The following is a 19,410-nucleotide window of genomic DNA, read 5'->3' as shown; positions in this document are numbered from 1 at the left end:
CCATCCCCGTCCCCGTGTCCCTGACTCTGTTGTCCCTGTCCCCATCCCCATCCCTGTCCCTCTGTCAGTGTCCCCTTCCCTTTTCCCTACTCCATCCCCGTGTCCCCGTCCCTGTTCCCTCCTCCCCGTCCCCGTGTCCCCATTCCCGTATCCCTATCCTGGTGTCCCCATCCTCATCTATGTCCCCATCCCCCTGTCCCCATTCCAGTGTCCCCATCGCTGTCCCCATCACGGTGTCCCCATCCCCGTATCCACATCCTCGTGTCCCCATGCCCATGTCCCTATCTATGTCCCCATCCATGTCCCCATCCCAGTGTCCCCATCCCCACATCCCTATCCATGTCCCCATCCCCGTGTCCCCATCCCGGTGTCCCCATCCCGGTGTCCCCATCCATGTCCCCATCCATGTCCCCATCCGTGTCCCCATCCATGTCCCCATCCCTGCAGGCCCCCACCCGGTACACAGCCGTCCCCATCCCGGTGTCCCCATCCATGTCCCCATCCATGTCCCCATCCCGGTGTCCCCATCCCGGTGTCCCCATCCATGTCCCCATCCATGTCCCCATCCATGTCCCCATCCCGGTGTCCCCGTTCCCGCCCCTCGCGGTGCCGCCCCCCGCCGTAGCCCCGCCCCTCCGGCCATAGCCCCGCCCCCTCCCCAACCCCCGCCCCGCCCCTCCCGCTGGCCCCGCCCCCTCCCCCCGCCCTGAGGGAGCCGCGGCGCCGCCGCCATTTTGGAGCCGCCGCCGCCGCCGCTCCGCCGCCGCTGCCCCGCAGCCCCGGCCGGCCCAGCCCCGGGCCCGGCCCCCGCCCGGCCCGGCAGCGCCCGCGGCCAGCCCGGCACCGCAGGTGAGACCCGTCTGGCACCGCCGCCCTCCCGCGCGGGGCCGGGGTCGGGCCGGGCCCGGCGCCGCGGGCCGGGCCCCGCCGCCCCCCCGCCTCCGCTCCGGCCTCCGGGAGCCTCCCCCGCGCTCCGGGTGTTCGGCACCGTTTGGGGGGTTAACAACCTCCGCCGCCGAGCCCCGGGCCGGGCCCCCGCCGCCCCGGTTCGTGCGGATCTGGGTTAAATCCGCCCGGTCTGCGCCTGACAGTTTCCTTTTCCCGTGTTTTGGTGCGAGCGGGGCGGGCCGGGGGGGACTGCGGGGTCCGGGGGCGCCGGGATCGCACCGGGATCGCACCTGGATCGCACCTGGATCGCGCCCGGCCCGCGGGCAAGGGCTGGGGCTGTTGGGAACGGTGGTGACAAGGTCAGGGCGGGGGGCAGGTCACTCTCGGGGGTCAGATCCCCCTCCCGAGGGTCTGCTCACCTCCCGGGGGTCACATCCCCCCGGGGGGTCAGAGGTTGGGGGTCAGCGGTCAGGGCCCCTCTCCCGAGGGCCAGGGCACCCTCCTGGGGCTCATCCTCCCGAGGGTCGTGTCCCCCTCCCGAGGGTCGTGTCCCCCTCCCGAGGGTCGTGTCTCCCTCCCGAGGGTCGTGTCCCCCTCCCGAGGGTCGTGTCTCCCTCCCGAGGGTCGTGTCCCCCTCCCGAGGGTCGTGTCTCCCTCCCGAGGGTCGTGTCCCCCTCCCGAGGGTCGTGTCTCCCTCCCGAGGGTCGTGTCCCCCTCCCGAGGGTCGTGTCCCCCTCCCGAGGGTCTCGTCCCGTTCTTGGGGGTCAGATCCCCCTCTCAGGGGTCAGGTCGCCCTCCCGAGCAGCTGGTCCCGTTCTGGGGGTTCTGGCCCCCCCTCCCGGGGGTCAGGACCCTCCCTCTGGGGTCAAGTTCCCCTCCTGAGGTTCATCCTCCCAGGGGTCTGATTCCTCCTCTGGGAGTCAGGTCCTCCTCCTGGGGTCTGGTCCCCTTCCCGAAGGTCAGTTCCCCCCCCGGGCTCAGGTCACCCTCCCGGGGGTCGGGTTCCTCCTTTGGGGGTCAGCGGTTGGTGATCCCCCTTTCCTCGGGGTCAGGTCACCCCCGGGGGTCAGAGGTGGGGTGTCACCCTCCCAGGGGTGTCACCCTGCTGGGGACCCGCCAACCTCGGGGTGCAGAATTTGGCCATAAATGTCCCTGGGGTGGTTTTATTAACGACCATAAACCGGGGTGGGAGCCGAGGCCACTGAAGGAATCACCACAGGACCTGATCTGACAGAGAAACAGCTCCTGGGAGGGCCCTGCGGGATCCGAGGGCCTTGTTTTGCACCAGCTAAAAAAAAAAAAAACAAACTAGGAAGTGAAAAAGAGAAACTGAGAGAACTCGGAGGGACCTGAGGGGTTTTTCCTCCCTCCATCCCCCACTTGAAAATCGATATTTTAAAAACTTGAGGCTTGTTTTCGTCATTTCATTTTCTCTCTCAGAGAGGACCAAGTTGTGATTCCGGCCCTGCCCAACCCCACAGGTTTGAGCCAAGCTCTTGGGAGCAGATTTGGGTTATAAAGCTCTGTTTTTAAGACTGATGAGAGAAGAAACATTGATGTTTTCTCTTATTACTCTGACACTTAAAAGTGAATGTGCTGCCAAAATACTTCAGTGGTAAAAAAAAACCCCTGGTGGATGGTAGTATAGGGATTTCCATGGCAACCCATGGTGATCTCATGGGAAGCAAAGTTAAATTTTGGGCTGTGCAGTGGGAGCACATCATGGTCTGGGCTGGTCTGAGTGACATTTGCTCGGGAGAGGGTGATAGGGGTTGGACAGGAACAAACTGGGCTGGAATTAAGGCTCATTTTCGGTGTGTACACGGATATTTCTGGTGAGTTTTGTGCTTTGGGTTAACGTTGCAGTTGCAGGGGTGTGGGACAGGGTCCTGGCTGGGTGGTGCTGCAGCAGGGGCTGGGCAGAGCCGGGTGGGAATGAGTTCCTGCAGAGCCTCAGGCTGGGGGAGAACGTTTGCTGTGGGATGCAGGAGCTCTGGAGCATCCTCCTGCTCCACCTGGTGTTCCATGAGCTCTGCTTGTGCTGTGGGAGGGATTCCTGACTTCAGGACTTGGAGACTGTCAAAAATAATAACGAAGAGGCAGCTCTCTCTGAGAGCTGATGTTTGGGGCTTTTTACCAGTGAAAAAGCAGTCTGTGGGCTTAAGGGATTTTTGGGAAGCTCCAGGCCTCTGCTGGGAGTGGCACAGCCTGGATTGCAGAGCTTCCCTGGGGAAAGGGGGGGCTGGTGGGGCCTGGCTCTGCTCCAGCTGGGATCCCCAGTCCTGAGCAGTTTACTGGTTGGACTGGGAGCCAGCTGGAGGGAATTACATCCCTGCTGTCCCCACACAGTGGGATCCTGAGTGAAGGAGGAATCTGTTTGTTGAGCTTCTGCTCCTCTTTGGTAGGGAGATATCCAAGGCGTTTTCCCGTGGTGTTTTCCATGCTCTGTGCTTCGTTGGAGTTCTCCCTGGAGCTTTGTGGTGGCAAAGGAAACCCAAAACTGTTCTTCCCTGAGCCCAGCAGTGGTACAGAGGAATTCCAGCATCACAGAATCCTGGGATGTCCTGAGCTGGAAAGGACCCACAGGGATCATTGATCCAACTCCTGGCCCTGCCCAGGACACCCCAACAATCCCCCCCTGTCCCTGAGAGAGCTGTCCAAACCCTCCTGGAGCTCTGGCAGCCTTGGGGCTGTGCCCACTGCCCTGGGGAGCCTGGGCAGTGCCAACCACCCTCTGGGGGAAGGACCTTGTCCTGAGATCCAACCTGAGCCTGCCCTGGCACAGCTCCAGCCCTTCCCTGGGCCCTGTCCTGGTCACCAGGGTTTGGGGAGGGCTCAGGGCTGGGAACAGGGGGCTGAGCTTCCTGCTCTGCCTTGCTGCCAGTCAGGTGTGTGCGAGGGGAAAAACTGTGGATGATGTGGGATCGTGTTTGGGATCGTGGGATCGTGTTTGGGATCGTGACTCCAGTGACTCCACGGGTGTCACCCAGCAGGATGGATTCTGACAGGGGCTGGGAGTCAGAGTGCAGTGCCTGAAGGGCAGTAGCTGCAGCACTGGAATAAGCCCAGCCATAAAAATGGGCAGACTGGAATGCCAAGAAAGAGGAGAGTCTCTTGCTGGAGTAAATGTTTTTGGAACAAGAGTAGAACAACAAGAAGGACTGGGAAATTTGGGTGTAAATGGCGCGGGAAAGGCGGGTGAGGTCGGTGAGTCGAGAGCAAAGCAGAAGTGGGGTGGTGCAGTCATGGAATCATGGAATATCCTGAGCTGGAAGGGACCCACAGGGATCAAAGTCCAACTCCTGGCCCTGCACAGGACCCCCAGAATCCCACCAGCATTGTCCAAACGCTCCTGGAGCTCTGGGGCCGTGACCACTGCCCGGGGGAGCCCGGTCCAGGCTGACAGGACTTTAGGGAACTTTGCAAGGAGGAAGATTTGTGGGAGGTCTTGTTTTGCTGGCTGCAGAAGGACCGACAGACTAATTGGGGAGTTAATAGAGTGTGTTAATGAGTGACGGCAGCGCCGGGCTGAGCCGCTGGACACGGAGCGGCCCCTGAGCAGCAGCCGCTCACTCCTGGCCCTGCTCACAGGGAGCACAGTCCTGCTCTCAGTTACATTTATGGGCTGGAGTGTTTGTTACCTCCTTTGCACGGAAAATCCGCAGATGTCGGTGGGTTTATGGAAGGCTCAGGGAAGGAATGTGGCCTCTGTGTGACCAGGAGTAGCAACAAAGGGTCTTAAGTGTCTCCTTTGATTCAATATTATTGGAAGCAGGAGTGTGTTGTCTTTTCTGGCCGCTGCTGTGTTTCTCTGCTTGTGCTTTTCCCTTTCCCTCTCTGGGTCTCTGTTCCTGCCACCATCCTCCCCCTCCTCCAGGATGGTCTTCCCTGCTCCTCGTTTTGATCTGCCAGCACTGCAGTAACCAATATTGACATTATTATCGGCTGTTCTTGCCTATGTGCTACCTCTGGTTTGGAGGGAAACCTGGGCAAATAAATATCAGTTAGCTCAGGAAATGACGCTTTCACAGCCAAGCTTAAAAATCTCAGACGAAAGGGGCTCGGATTTAGGTGGAATCTGAATGCCACACACGTTGGTGTTGGATCAGGGCCGGAAGGGGGAAGTTTGACGTTCCATCCCTGGGTTTACTGGGGCCATGCAGCCCCAGATGAAGCTGTGAACAGTTGAGATAATACATGTCTGCATGGCAGGGCCTGAAGCCTGAGGAAGACTGTCATTTTTGGCAGGGGCCCCTTCAAACCAAAGCCTGGGCCTTGCCCGGGGGTGTCAGCAAAGTGAGGCTGAGGGTGATGTCAGAGGGCAGTTCAGATCTCGGGCTGAGCTGGCAGCTGTGCGGCCGGGATGCTCCTCCTTTCCCTCTCCCTTTCCCTGTGTCCACCTGTTCCCCGGGAGCGGGGGTGGCCGTGCCCGGTGTCCCAGCACCACAAGCAGCCCGTTCCTTCCCCACTCAGCGCCGGGTGCTTGAGGACACGAGGCTTATCTGGGCAGGAGGGGAAGCCGGAAGGCGTGAGAAAACAACCTCCTGTGAAATGGCAAAGGTCAGGGAGTCACTGGAGGCAGGGAGGGCTCACAGCTCTTCCTGACCACGGCAGACCCAGGAGCTTCACTGTCTCAGCTTTCCACAGAATATAGAGTGTCCTGAGCTGCAAGGAGCCACATGGATCAAAGTCCGGCTCCTGGCCCTGCCCAGGACACCCCAACAATCCCACCCTGGCCCTGAGAGCATTGTCCAAACCCTCCTGGAGCTCTGGCAGCCTTGGGGCTGTGCCCACTGCCCTGGGGAGCCTGGGCAGTGCCCAACCAGCCTCTGGGGGAAGGACCTTTTCCTGAGATCCAACCTGAGCCTGCCCTGGCACAGCTCCAGCCCTTCCCTGGGTGCTGTCCCTGTCACAGGGAGCAGAGATGGGAGCTGCCCTTGTCTGTGTTAAACTCCACACACGGTGGTTCCCAGCCCTTGGATTTGTGCAGGTCTCCTTGCAGGGCCTCTCTGCCTTTGGGGGAGTCAGCAGCTCCTCCCAGTTCTGTATCATCTGCAGACTCACCCCTTGTCCCTTGGAGCTGTGTCCAGGTCCTTCCTGGAGCTGTTGAAGAGCCCTGGGCCGAAGATGGAGCCCTGTGGAACTCTGGTTTGGTGGGTTTGCAAAGAAGGCTTCCCAAACCCAAGGATTGCTCAGTGCAGGGGTCGTGTGGAGCTGGCAGTGGCCCTGCTGCTCTTCCAGGGTGCCTGTGCTGGGGGCTGGGGGTTAGATTTGATCTCAGTGCTGCAGTTTGCTGCTGATCAGAGCTCTGTGGCCTGGAGTGACACTGATAACTCTGGAGCACTTTGATTGTGATTCTGCTGGGCAGCTTTCGGAGCGATGGCAGCAGAGCAGAGCCTCGCACTGGGGGAGACAGAACTGCTGAGGCTGCAGGAGAGGAGATGGCCTGTCTTGCTGCAGCTCCAGGAAGGAAGAAGCAAACAGCATACAAGCTACCTCAGTTTCGGTTTTGCCTTTGGTTTTCTGCGGTGACTGAATTCTGTGAGCTCAGAGGAGGCAGGATGGGGCTGCCTTGGCAGTTTGGGTTCTCTTCCGTGTGGCAATTCCTTCCTTTCTGTCCATCCTCCTGGCCTTGCAAAGCCTGCAGATGGTTCCAGCTCCTCGCCTGTCTGTGCAGCGGGGTGGGATGAGAAACGTTGTGTTTCTTGAGCTGTTTATTTGTGTTTTCCTCCCTCAGCAGATCCCCGGGAGGCCGTTTAATTGAATTCTTTAATGTTAAGATGGATTTCTTTCCTTTTCGGAGGATAATTGAGGCTCTGAGCTGACAGGTTGAAAGCTGTACCCCGTGTCCCCGAGCCAGAGGACGAAGGGCACAGTTGCACAGGCGCGGGCCCGGGGCCAGGCTGGCCTGTGCTGGCTCCGGGATCCCTGTGGGATGAGACCTCGGAGAGCCCATGGCCCGGTGCCAGCCCTGCCCTGTGTGCCCAGGGCTCCTGGGCTCGGGTGGAGCTGCCAGCCAGCGCTGCCCCAAGGGAGGGGGCAGGGACAGGTGACCCAGGAAGGAGCAGTGACAGAGCCAGGGCTCTGCCGGGGATTTAAACAGGGCGTGGTTGGATCTCGGCTTGTGGTGCAACGTGTTCCTGCTGTGTCTGTGCCGGCCCCGGGCCTGCGGGGAGCAGGTCTGGCAGGGGACACCTCCCCTTCCTGGGAGCTTCTCAGGGTTCCTTTCAGAGCTCTGGGGCTCCCACCATTGGAATGACATGGAGCTGCTGGAGGAGTCCAGAGGAGGCCCCGGAGTTGCTGCCAGGGCTGGAGCCCCTCTGCTCTGGAGCCAGGCTGGGAGAGCAGGGGGGGTTCCCCTGGAGAAGAGAAGGCTCCAGGGAGAGCTGAGAGCCCCTGGCAGGGCCTAAAGGGGCTCCAGGAGAGCTGGAGAGGGACTGGGGACAAGGCCTGGAGGGACAGGACACAGGGAATGGCTTCCCAGTGCCAGAGGGCAGGGAGAGATGGGATATTGGAGGGAATTGCTGGCTGGGAGGGTGGGCAGGCCCTGGCCCAGGTTGCCCAGAGCAACTGTGGCTGCCCCTGGATCCCTGGAAGTGTCCCAGGCCAGGGTCTAGTGGAAGGTGTCCCTGCCCTGACGGATGGGCTTTGAGGTCCCTTCCCACCCATCCCATTCCATGATTCTCTGCTTCTGTTTCCCTGAGCACGAGCCCAGTGCTGGGATGTTCCCGGGCAGTCGGATGTGCCGGGGGCTGCAGTGGGGCTGCAGTGGTGACATCAGCTGGGATTCCATGGCACAGTCAGTCAAGCTGAGCCTTAGGAATGGCTCATCCCGCTCATCCCGAGAGCCCTCAGCCCCTGCCCCAGCTGCTCAGTCAGCACGTTGTTTAACATGTTAGAAAACACTAAATGGTGAGTTTTCAGCTTAGTTCTGTTGTGTGTTTCCTTTTCATTTTTTTAATTGGAAGATTGTTTTTCTTGGTACTCAATTGTTTTTCACTCCTAGTCCTTGGTTCCCCTGCCTGTGGTTGGAATGAGATTGTCCTTAAAGTCTCTTCCCACCTAAACCGTTCTGTGATTTCCCTTTTTAAGGTTGCCCTGTCCGTGGTATACACTACATTTCTTTAAGTATTTTTTATTTTCTTCCATGACTTTCTAAGTCCTTTCCCCCCCAGCGCTGTGTTTCAGACTCTGCCTTCACGTTCAAGGGGCTGGAACCTCTCCCCAGAGTTCACAGCTCTGTGATGTAAATCCCCACTTCTGAGGTAACATTTAGGAATCCGTTTTTAGTCGGTGGAGAGAACCAGATGCTTATTCCCTTTCCGTGCAGAAGTCTAAAATAAAGCCGAGTTTTGCTGGAGAAGTGCTGGTTTCTCCCCTCCTGCAAAGGGAGTCTGGGTGACTAATTGGGATTAGTCATCCACAGTATAAATATCTCCCCATTAGGAGAGAAGGCTCCGGGAGCAGGAGCCACGCTCAGGGCAGGGCTGTGACAGGGACCTGCTCACCTGGGCCGGGGGCACGAGGCAGCAGCTCGGGCTCTCCAGCCTCGGGGACACTGGCTGTGCTTTGCCATGTGCCCTGGGCTCTGCTGGGGGATGTCCCGTGGCTGCTGGATAAGTTTGGAGCTGGAAGCAGGGCTGTGAAGGATTTGGGATCGTGCAGGCACCTCTGTAAGACCAAAGCATTAAAGCAGACAGACTGGAGTTGTTGTCCTGCACGTGACCAGCACAGTTGGTTTCCCAGAACTGTTTGAGGGGTTACTGGGCACAGTTCTGGTGCTCCCAACTTCAGAAGGACATGGAGCTGTTGGAGCAGGTCCAGAGGAGGCCACCAAGCTGATAAGGGGACAGGAGCATCTTCCCTCTGGAGCCAGGCTGGGAGAGCTGGGGGGGTTCCCCTGGAGAAGAGAAGGCTCCAGGGAGAGCTGAGAGCCCCTGGCAGGGCCTAAAGGGGCTCCAGGAGAGCTGGAGAGGGACTGGGGACAAGGCCTGGAGGGACAGGACACAGGGAATGGCTTCCCAGTGCCAGAGGGTGGGGAGAGATGGGATATTGGGAAGGAATTGCTGGCTGGGAGGGTGGGGAGGCCCTGGCCCAGGTTGCCCAGAGAAGCTGTGGCTGCCCCTGGATCCCTGGGAGTGTCCAAGGGCAGGTTGGAGCAACCTGGGCTGGTGGAAGGTGTCCGTGCCCATGGCAGGGGTGGCACTGGATGGGCTTTAAGGTCCCTCCCATCCCAAACCATTCCAGGATTCCAGGATTGTGGGAAGCGGTGTGAGCCAGAGGAGGAGCTGTGTGTTGGGCCCATGCAGGCTGGGTGATGGCTGCTCTGCCAGCTCGGTGGGGCAGCACACGGGGTTTGTCCTGGAGAGGCCCCGAGGCTGAGCAGAGGTTTCTCACTGGTGCAGGCAGTTGTTTCCTTGTCCTTGGTGGCCGGCCCAGGCTGCTGCGTGGGACTGAGGGCTGTGGAGGCTCAGGGTGAGGCAGCAGAGGAGTTCACACAGTTGTGACGGGGCCTGAGGATGCCCAGTGTTGCTGGGGTGTTTTGGGGCGTGGTGCCAGGAGGGACTGTGTGTCCCACGGCGTGGATGTGACACCGAACCCGCGGCTTCCTCTTGCAAAACAGGCAGCTCGTTTCACTACTTCTGTTTTCCTGGGGCTTCTGTCACCCCGGGCCTGAGCTAACTCATACATTAACTGTTACAGGGCAGCAGTGGTGATGTGGGTGGTGCTTTCCAGTGGGTCCGTGGCCTCCCCTCTCCTGGTTCTCCGTTTTCATTTCCTCTGCTAAGGAATGTTGTGTCTTGCAGAAAAAAAAAAATCACCACTTCAACTTCATTTTTCGTTGGTGGATTTTGGATGTCAGGAGGAATTTGTTGCTGGAAAGGGTGGGGAGGCCTTGGCAGGGGCTGCCCAGGGAGGTTTGGAGTGCCCAGCCCTGGAGGTGTCCCAGGAAGGCCTGGCCGTGGCACTCAGTGCTCTGGGCTGGGGGACAAGGTGGGGATGGGGCCCGGGGGGAATCCATGGGCTGGGAGGGCTTTTCCAGCCTCAGGGATCCTGGGATTCTTCGAGCTTCTACGTGCTGTTTGCTCAAATACCTGGAAGCAAATGTTGGACTGAAGTGGTGCAGTTCCCAAGAACAAAACTGTTTAGTTATTTTTAGTTTCAGGAGGGAACAGCAGGTAAAGATGTTTTGTGTATCCTGGGGTTGGATCAGTGCTGGAGCCTTCACGAGGAGCAGGGAAGTGAAAGGGACTCACTGGTGGTTAGGGGAGACTTTTGCCATGTGGGGAAGGTCTCGTTGCATAATCCTGGTTTGTTTAGAGCTGCTGGACTGTGCCCTGGTCAGGAATATGTTATTTTGGGAAAAGCAGGTGGAATCACCACCAACCAACCAGCAGAGCCAGTGTTTGGAGCAACAGGAGGATCTCAAGGCCCTGGATAAAAGGAACAGTGTTCTGCCGACTGACGGGTTCAGGTTTTAATACTTGAGAGGCAGTTGTTGCTGGAGGGGATCCCCACAGTTCCTGTGTTGGCTGCTTTGAACTCCTGATGGGCAGTCAGAGAGTCCTGGAATGGTTTGGGTGGGAAGGGACCCCAAAGCCCATCCAGTGCCAGCCCTGCCACGGGCAGGGACACCTCCCACTGGCCCAGGTTGCTCCAAGCCCCACCTAAATCATTCCATAATTCCATGATCAGGACAACTCTGGATGATCTTTTGTGCAAGGTTGATGTTAATTTATTTTCCCAAAGTTAATACAATCCCTGGAATTCCCTGTTAATCTTGGAAAGATAAATGTCCTCCTTCTGGGTGATTTGAAATCCTCACCGTACGGATTCCATGGTCTTTGGGAGGGGTTTTGGTTAAGATTAAGGGAATTCAGTCACAGTGGGAATGAGTTCTTGGAACCAGTGCTCCAGGCCGTGGTTGGATGGGCATTTCAGCTGGATCTGCTGCTGGAATGTTGTCCCCTTCCTGCTCTTCCTTTGGCACTTCCCTGCCCTCCCTCCTTGTTGGCACGAGCATTTGGGCAACGATGTTGGGAACCACTCTGGGGGAATGATCCAGCTGATTGATTTTTTTCCCTGCTATTACTGCCTGGAAAAGAAACCCCATTTTTTTCCAGCAGTGAAATACACAGCAAAATGTGGCCTGAAATCAGGAACACGTCGTGCTGGTTTTTTCCAAGAGCAACCTGAGCTTTGATGTTTCTTTGTCCAGGTAAAACCCACGGAACTCCTGAGGGTGGGTCTGAGGTTTCCCAAGGATTGTTTTCCTTTCAGGGTGTTTTATGGATGGAGCTTGTCCATAAATACAGTTTAAGTGGTGCCATGCAGGGAAAACAGGCTGGTGGTCCCTTGTCATGGAGAAGGTGTTTCACCCAGTGCCGAGGAATTGGGTCAAGGAGGAGGAGTCTCTTCATGGAAGGGGTTGTCAGGCACTGGAGGTTTGGAGTGCCCAGCCCTGGAGGTGTCCCAGGAAGGCCTGGCCGTGGCACTCAGTGCTCTGGGCTGGGGGACAAGGTGGGGATGGGGCCCAGGGGGGATCCATGGGCTGGGAGGGCTTTTCCAGCCTCAGGGATCCTGGGATTCTGGGATGCTTCTGGAGTGTCCTAATATCTGTTTTAACTGTGGGACTCCTACAGCGTTGTGTGGCCTGTGTCTGCAGTGTCCTGGAAGGTTCCTGCACTTGGTTTAATCTCAGGTTTAAGGCCCTGGTTCGCCAGGGCCTCGTTTGTGTGTTGGCTGGGTGGGAGAGCAGGGCAGCTTTGGAATATTCTGGTTAAAACTGCAGTGTACGACAGGTCGGGCTGTTCTAGTGCAGGCTGAGACACAAAAGCACTTGGGAAGCTTTGAACTTGAACAAAGGACCATGAAAGGACCACAAACAGTTGTTTTTCTTGCTCCTTTGGGGCCGTGGTGCTGATAAAAAAGGTGCATCTGGAACGTGCAGCTCTTGATCTTCACTGGAGCGCAGCAGGAAATCTCAGTTTGCAAATGCTGCTGCTTCGCTGCCCATTATTCTGAGCAGAAAGATGCTGCTTTTGGAATTTTGCCTTATTCTGTGTGGGCAGCAAAAATTAAAATGCCCAAGGTCAGTAGCTCGGTGTGGAGAACGACTTGTCAGACTGGGGTTTTGGAGAAACGCCGGTGGATCCCAGGAAACCCAACCCCGGGCTTGGGGATCCCTCCTGGTTGGGAATAATCCTTTCTGAAGGGTTCAGCTGCGGTGATCCAGGAAAGAAAGGAAACTTGTTGCTGAAACAACACGTAGTAAACAGCCCTGAGTGGCATCCAAGTGCTGCTGGTCCTGGCAGGGAAGGGGAGGAGGAGCCTCGGGTCCTGCAAGGGCTGTAAATCAGCGCTCAGAGCACCCCAGGACTTTGTTTTGCTTGTTTAATATTCAAATGGAGTTGCAAATGCTGCCCTCGGAGGTTAATGTTTAATGTGAGGCACAGAAACCCCCCGGGCTTCCCTGGAGCTGCTGCTGGGCTTCCCTTCCGTGGGGAGCTCCGGAGGAGCAGCTGGAAGAGCTCACCTTGTCCCATTATTGGGGAAATACCCGTCAGGAACTGGGGGTCGCTCTGCCCTCGCTGCTGGCGTGAGCCTGGCAGGCTGTGGAGCTGAATTTTTGGGATGAGTTCAGCTCCATGTGCTCCTGACTGACTGGGTAAAAAAGACCTTTTTCTGCCATTCCGTTCCCAGGATATTTGGGATCTTTTCCTGCAGCTTTTTCCTGCATCTTCTGAGGTGCTGTGGTTTCTCCAGTGTCTGGGTGTGTTGCAGTTAATTAAAAAAGTCACATTTAAATCAAGAAGCTTTGCAAATTCTGTCCTTAGCATGGGGTAGGGCAGCAATTAGGAGGCTGTTTAACGAGATACTGGGTGAGGATAAGGTTGATCATCAAAACAAAGCACTTCTTGATACCATCTCTTTATTAGGGAGCCTCAGAAGCCGAGAAGAATCAGAAGTAGCTCTTCATTTCGGGTGCACATTGGTACAACTCACAGGCCTTCAGAGTGGGTTTGCCCAGGGCAGCTTTTCAGGGGAAGAAAAGCCAAAGGAGCCCCTTTCTGTGCACCACAGGTCCTGCTCTGTGCAGGGAGTGCAGGATGGCACCACACTGGGGGGATGTGGGTCTGCTGGAGGGCAGAAGCTCTGCAGAGGGAGCTGGACAGGCTGGATCCATAGAATCCATGGAATCCATGGGATCCATGGGCCGAGGCCAGTGGGATGCAGGTCAACCAGGCCAAGTGCCGGGGCCTGCCCTTGGGTCACCCCAACCCCAGGAAGGCTCCAGGCTGGGGCAGAGGGGCTGGAAAGCTGGAAAAGGCCCTGGGGGTGCTGGTGGCAGCGGCTGGACGTGAGCCCAGCTGTGCCCAGGGGGGCAGGAGGGCAATGGCCCCGGGGCTGTGGCAGCCCCAGCGTGGGCACAGGCCCAGGGCAGGGATTGTCCCTGTGCTGGGAACTGGGGAGGCCCCCCTGGAATCCCGGGGGCAGTTCTGGGCCCTCAGCCAGGAGAGACCTGGAGGGGCTGGAGCGTGTGCAGGGAAGGGAAAGGAGCTGGGAAGGGTCTGGAGCAGCAGGAGGGGCTGAGGGAGCTGGGGGGGCTCATCCTGGAGCAAAGGAGGCTCAGGGGGGACCTTCTGGCTCTGCAAGTCCCTGCCAGGAGGGGGGAGCCGGGGGGGGTCGGGCTCTGCTGCCAGGGAACAAGGGCCAGGCCAAGGGGAAACGGCCTCAGGCTGGGCCAGGGGAGGGTCAGGTTGGGGCTGAGGAGGAATTTGTTGCTGCCCTCACCCCTGGAATGTCCTCACCCCTGGAATGGCCTGAGCTGGAAGGGACCCACAGGATCATCCATCCAACCGCTGGCCCTGCACAGACACCCCAACAGTCCCACCCTGGCCCTGAGTTGTCCAAACGCTCCCTGAGCTCTGGTGCTGTGACCTCTTCCCTGGTCACTGCCCGACCCCCCTCTGGGGGAAGAACCTTTCCCTGAGATCCAGCCTGACCCTGCCCTGGCACAGCTCCAGCCCTTCCCTGGGTGCTGGCGCTGCTCCCCAGAGCAGGGATCGGAGCTGCCCCTCGAGGGAGCTCTTTCCCCTGCAGAAGCCCTGGGGAAGCCATTCTGCCCTTCACCAAGGCTTTGCTGACCTCCTGCTCTGCGAGTGGCTGGCAGGCAAAAAATGCTCGGTTTTGGTTTGTCCTGCCCAGAGTTGCATCACAAAACAAACTTGTGACCCTTTCACCATTCACCTCTGAGGGTTCCGGGGCTTTGAGGCTGTGGAAGGAAGATAAAGTAATATAATAATGATGTACTAAGTCCATTTTTTTTACTAAGACTGAAGCCTGGTATCAAATGCAAAGTTTAAGGTTTTGGGTATTTAAATTATCCCAGACCTAATTTAATAACTAACTCCAAAGCTCACTGTGTACAACAGAGGCAATTGATAATTTTATACACTGGGTTGTGGGAGGGAATAAAGGCTCTCATTCATTGCTGGGTTTGATGTTCCTGAGGCTTCGATGTGCTTGGCAGAAATAGCTGAGATCACGAGAGTTTGGTGTCCAGTGGGCTGCAGATCCTGCCTGGGGTTGTGAACATCTGCTGGGGTCGTGGCTGCCTCCGAGGCCTCCGCGTGTCCTGCTCTGCCTTTTGGGCAGGGATTTCGAAAGGGAACGAGCAAAGCAGTGAGGGCAGGGAACAGAGAGCGCAGTGATGAGTGACAGTGGAGTTATGGAAAATTCTGGGGTTAAAAGAGTTGCTTCATTGCTGTGCTGTGAGTTCTGAGGGTGTCCTGGGGTGGAGAACCCCTGGAACAGCCCTGTCCCTCGGTGTATCCCATGGCTGTTCCCAGCGAGGGGGGGCTCGTGGCGTGGTGTTGATTTGGGAACAGAGGGGCTGCTTTCGTGGAATCATGGAATCACAGGCTGGCTGGGGTTGGGAAGGACATTAAAGCTGATCCAGTGCCACGGGCAGGGACACCTTCCACTATCCCGGGTTACTGCAAGCCCCATCCAGCCTGGCCCTGAGCTCCAGTATTTATTTACGTAGGAAGGGGGTCCTTCCCCCTTCTGGGTCCTTCAGGCCTCGTGTGAATGGAGGAGGAATCCATGCAGATCTTGTGTTTAATCCTGGCTGTGTTAGGAGGGGAATGAGGACATTCTCTCTCAGTGTTGTTTCATCTTGGAAGCAGCAACTGAGAGTGTGTTCCTGGGGAGTCCGAGGCAGGAGCCTGAGGGGGCTGAGTGTGAGCTCTAAAATAATTCCATAGCTCTTGATCCCCTTCCCCTGACAGACTGAATCCCAGAATCCCAGAACCCCTGAGGTTGGAAAATCCCTCCCAGCCCATGGATCCCCCCCGGGCCCCATCCCCACCTTGTCCCCCAGCCCAGAGCACTGAGTGCCACGGCCAGGCCTTCCTGGGACACCTCCAGGGCTGGGCACTCCAAACCTCCCTGGGCAGCCCCTGCCAAGGCCTCCCCACCCTTTCCAGCAACAAATTCCTCCTGAATTTCTCCAGGATGGTGAATCTCTGTCTCCCTTCTCCAACAGGAAGACTTTGAGATGTGCCTGCAGACTCTTGTCAGGGACGACTTGAGACATTTATAGCGTGCTCTGAATTTTGGAGGGTGTTTACTTCTCTCTCCTGGAAAGTTGGGCCCTTTTTAGGCAACCGAAATGGTGCAGTCGAAAAATCTTGATAACCCAAATGATCCAATTTCTTGGGAAGAGCTCAGGGATAAAAATACAGAAGCTGTAATCTGCTGGGGGGTTGGAGCGTGGTGTTATGTACGAGCCTGGCAACGCTCCTCGCCTTGTTTCGTTTGAGTGGCTTGACAGGTCTGAGAATGGCTGAGGGCTGCCTTCCAGGAGGGCTGGGAGCGGGCACAGCCCTGGGCTGCGCTGGCACGAGCTGCAGGCGGCGTGGGGTGGCACTGACCCCTGCCCTGGCAGTCACCGGCCCTCGCTGGGACACCTGGGACCTTCCACCCCCTGCCAGTGATCTCCTGGAGACTCCAGCTTCCTTCCCACCAGCCCATTTGGCACTAAAGCCCTGTCCTTGCAGGTCTGGGTGGTTCATGGCCATAAATAACAGCACTGGAGAGTCCTCAGCTGCCTTGCCTTGTCCAGGGGTGCCTGACCTTGGGATGGACCTTCTGTGGGTTTCATTGTCCAGTCAAGGATCCACGGCAGCTTCACATTCATCCTGGGTTGTACTTGGGATCATGGAATGTCCTGAGCTGGAAGGGACCCACGGGGTTATTGATCCAACTCCTGGCCCTGCACAGACACCCCAACAATCCCACCCTGTCCCTGAGAGAGCTGTCCAAACACTCCTTGAGCTCTGGAGCTGTGCCCACTGCCCTGGGGAGCATGGTCAGTGCCCAACCACCCTCTGGGGGAAGAACCTTGTCCTGAGATCCAACCTGAGCCTGCCCTGGCACAGCTCCATGCAGATTGGAAAGGGTTTGGATCAAGCTCTGTCACCACCACGTGCTGGTTCTGTGCCTGGTCAGCTCCTGTGAAAGACATTCCCAGAGCTTGGCCAAGAGTTTAAAATAGTGCCTGTCTCGGTTACCTCTTCAGTTACCAGGATCATTCCAGGGACCTCATGATTTGCATCTCACTTTGCAAATGTCCACATGGGGAGGAGAAGAAATTTGCTGTCACTGTGAACCTGAGCTGATAAAGATGTGTTGAACCCAGTGTTTGCCACGAGGACTGTGTGTGAGGGGTGTGAGGGGTGAGCCACAGGCACTGGGAACAGCCACCAGCACCAGGGAGAGAGGGACAGGGAGCTGCTCCTCCACTGGGATGGAACAGGGATTCCAAAAAACTGCCAGAGGGCAGGGTTAGATGGGAGATTGGGAAGGAATTGCTGGCTGGGAGGGTGGGCAGGCCCTGGCCCAGGTTACCCCTGGATCCCTGGAAGTGTCCAAGGACAGGTTGGACGGGGCTTGGAGCAACCTGGGCTGGTGGAAGGTGTCCCTGCCCTTGGGCACTCCCTTGGCCTGTCCCTCCAGGCCTTGTCCCCAGTCCCTCTCCAGCTCTCCTGGAGCCCCTTTAGGCCCTGCCAGGGGCTCTCAGCTCTCCCTGGAGCCTTCTCTTCTCCAGGGGAACCCCCCCAGCTCTCCCAGAGCAGAGATGCCAATCCCTCTGATCATTCCCATGTTCTCTGGACCTGCTCCAGCAGTTTGTTTGGGTTGGTGTGTGTTTGCTGTCAGACCCGGGGACTGCGGGAATATTTAACTTACGTGTTTCAGAAAGTTGGTGGAAGGATCTTTCTTTCTTTCTTTCTTCATTTATTTCCTAGAAATGAGGAAGGGGAAAGGACCAAACATATCCCAGTGATCCTGGGGCTGTGTGGGGGAAGGAGCAGGGTGCAGGGTTTTGGGGACTGGAATGGGTCTGCAGTGTCTGCAGTGACCATCTGGGTCATTTGATGTCTGTGTAACTTGGCAGTTCTGGCTGAGGGTTGGTGCAGTGCCTCGGTCATTTTACAGCCATTCCACCCATTTACCCCTGAATTCCTGGCAGGGAGAAGTAGGGTTAGGAAAGAGTTGGTGATCTCAGAAAAACACAACTTCAGAAACTCCATGTGAGTGTTGATGGTGCAAACCCCAAAAATGGGAGAATTTCTGGGTTGTCTTCCACGTTCCTGGCACCTCTCACTTGTGCTGGAGAGGAGAAGCTGGGAAGGTTGGCTGCTCTAGACTGGGATGGGATTTTTCCCTTTAAATAGCAGTGGCAGGGGCTGCCCAGGGAGGTTTGGAGTGCCCAGCCCTGGAGGTGTCCCAGGAAGGCCTGGCTGTGGCACTCAGTGCTCTGGGCTGGGGGACAAGGTGGGGATGGGGCCCAGGGTGGATCCATGGGCTGGGAGGGCTTTTCCAACCTCAGGGATCCTGGGATTCTGTAATTTTTGTTGTGGTCACTCTTAAAGCAGGTGGGAAGAGACTGAATGTATCCCAGAATATCTCCAAGTGGAGGTCAGACTGCTTAGAGAATCATTAATGCTTGCTCCTGGTCCTGTGTCAGACTCTTTGGTTGCAGTGGAGGTACCCTGGGAAAGGCTTTTTTCCCTTAATTCAAAGAACTGAAATTCTTCCTTTATTAGTAAAATCTTGAGGGACATTATAACTTATATAAAAGGTTGAATTTAGTTCATCTGGTTTGGTATTTCTGATCAACCCTGTTAAAGTAACTAAGGCAGTGGGAAGACTTTAAATTTCATTAAAAATAGCTCCTTTTCATCCGTGTGTGTCCTTTTCCATACACTTCCATCCCACTGCTCCCTGCTGGGAGGTGCCACTGGAATGTAGAGGGAAGGCAGGAGTCCTGTTCCTCTCTTGCTGTGCCCAGAGAGGATCTTCTCTGAGGGTTGGAAGGGATCTGTTGTGCAGATCTGTTGTGCTCTTCCAAAGGCACTGGGGGGGTTTACAGTGGGGTTTAGGCTGCTGGCTAAGGAGCTCTCCTTGTTGCCTGAGTGGATTCCATGAAAAGGCTGTGGAATACCTTGGAATGATGCTGTCCTAAGGGCTGTGGTGGGGAAGGTGGGCTCTGCTCACGGGGGGTTGGAACATAAATGTGTGGAAAATCTGCAACACACTTTGGTTTCATCACGGCTTAGAACTGAACTATATCCCTGTGAACTCCTGCCCCTGGATCCCTGGAAGTGTCCAAGGCCAGGTTGGACGGGCCTTGGAGCAACCTGGGACAGTGGAAGGTGTCCCTGCCCGTGGCAGGGGGTGGCACTGGATGGGCTTTAAGGTCCCTTCCCCCCAACCATTCCATGGTTCCATGATTGTGGGATGCAAAGCTGACTTGGAAGAACAAGGGAAGCTCTCCCTTCCAACCCCCCCATTCCTCCCTCTGCCCTCAGCAGATTGTTCTGTCCGGGCTGAGGATTTCTGTGTGTTCTCCCACAGCCCTTCCAGCTGCAGCCTTGAGCTCTCCCAATGTTCAGTGTCCACTGAAGCCAGGGATCTTAGGATTTTACTGCTCTCCCAATGTTCAGTGTCCACTGAAGCCAGGGATCTGTAGGATTTTACTGCTCTCCCAACGTTCAGTGTCCACTGAAGCCAGGGATCTGTAGGATTTTACTGCTCTCCCAACGTTCAGTGTCCACTGAAGCCAGGGATCTGTAGGATTTTACTGCTCTCCCAACGTTCAGTGTCCACTGAAGCCAGGGATCTGTAGGATTTTACTGCTCTCCCAGCGTTTGGGGCTCAGCAGGGAGTGGTGGATGAGCTCCTTGGGGAAGGTGTCCCTGCTCAGGGCAGAGGTTTGGAGTCAGTGACCTCCAAAGGGGTCGGGCTCTGCTCCTGGGAACAGGGACAGGACAAGAGGAAACGGCCTCAGGCTGGGCCAGGGGAGGGTCAGGTTGGGGCTGAGGAGGAATTTGTTGCTGGAAAGGGTGGGGAGGCCTTGGCAGGGGCTGCCCAGGGAGGTTTGGAGTGCCCAGCCCTGGAGGTGTCCCAGGAAGGCCTGGCCGTGGCACTCAGTGCTCTGGGCTGGGGGACAAG

General features: G+C 57.1%; 1 protein-coding gene across 3 annotated transcripts in view; it reads left to right on the top strand.

Moving 5' to 3' along the window:
• The first annotated feature begins 800 nt into the window (after positions 1-800).
• Positions 801-19,410, top strand: part of PPP6R2 (protein phosphatase 6 regulatory subunit 2) — a 56,579-nt gene continuing 37,969 nt past the window's right edge. For all 3 annotated transcript variants that reach the window (XM_027722548.2, XM_027722547.2, XM_039383499.1), the window contains exon 1: positions 801-849. The gene's annotated coding sequence lies outside the window, so the exon portion shown is untranslated. The remainder of the gene's footprint in view (positions 850-19,410) is intronic.

This window comes from Pipra filicauda, unplaced genomic scaffold (assembly GCF_003945595.2).
Source record: "Pipra filicauda isolate LSUMZ 115617 unplaced genomic scaffold, ASM394559v2 scaffold312_size1046226_pilon, whole genome shotgun sequence".
Classification (NCBI taxonomy): domain Eukaryota; kingdom Metazoa; phylum Chordata; class Aves; order Passeriformes; family Pipridae; genus Pipra; species Pipra filicauda.
Note: the sequence above shows the minus strand (reverse complement) of the source record. Positions and strands in the feature narration are given on the sequence as shown.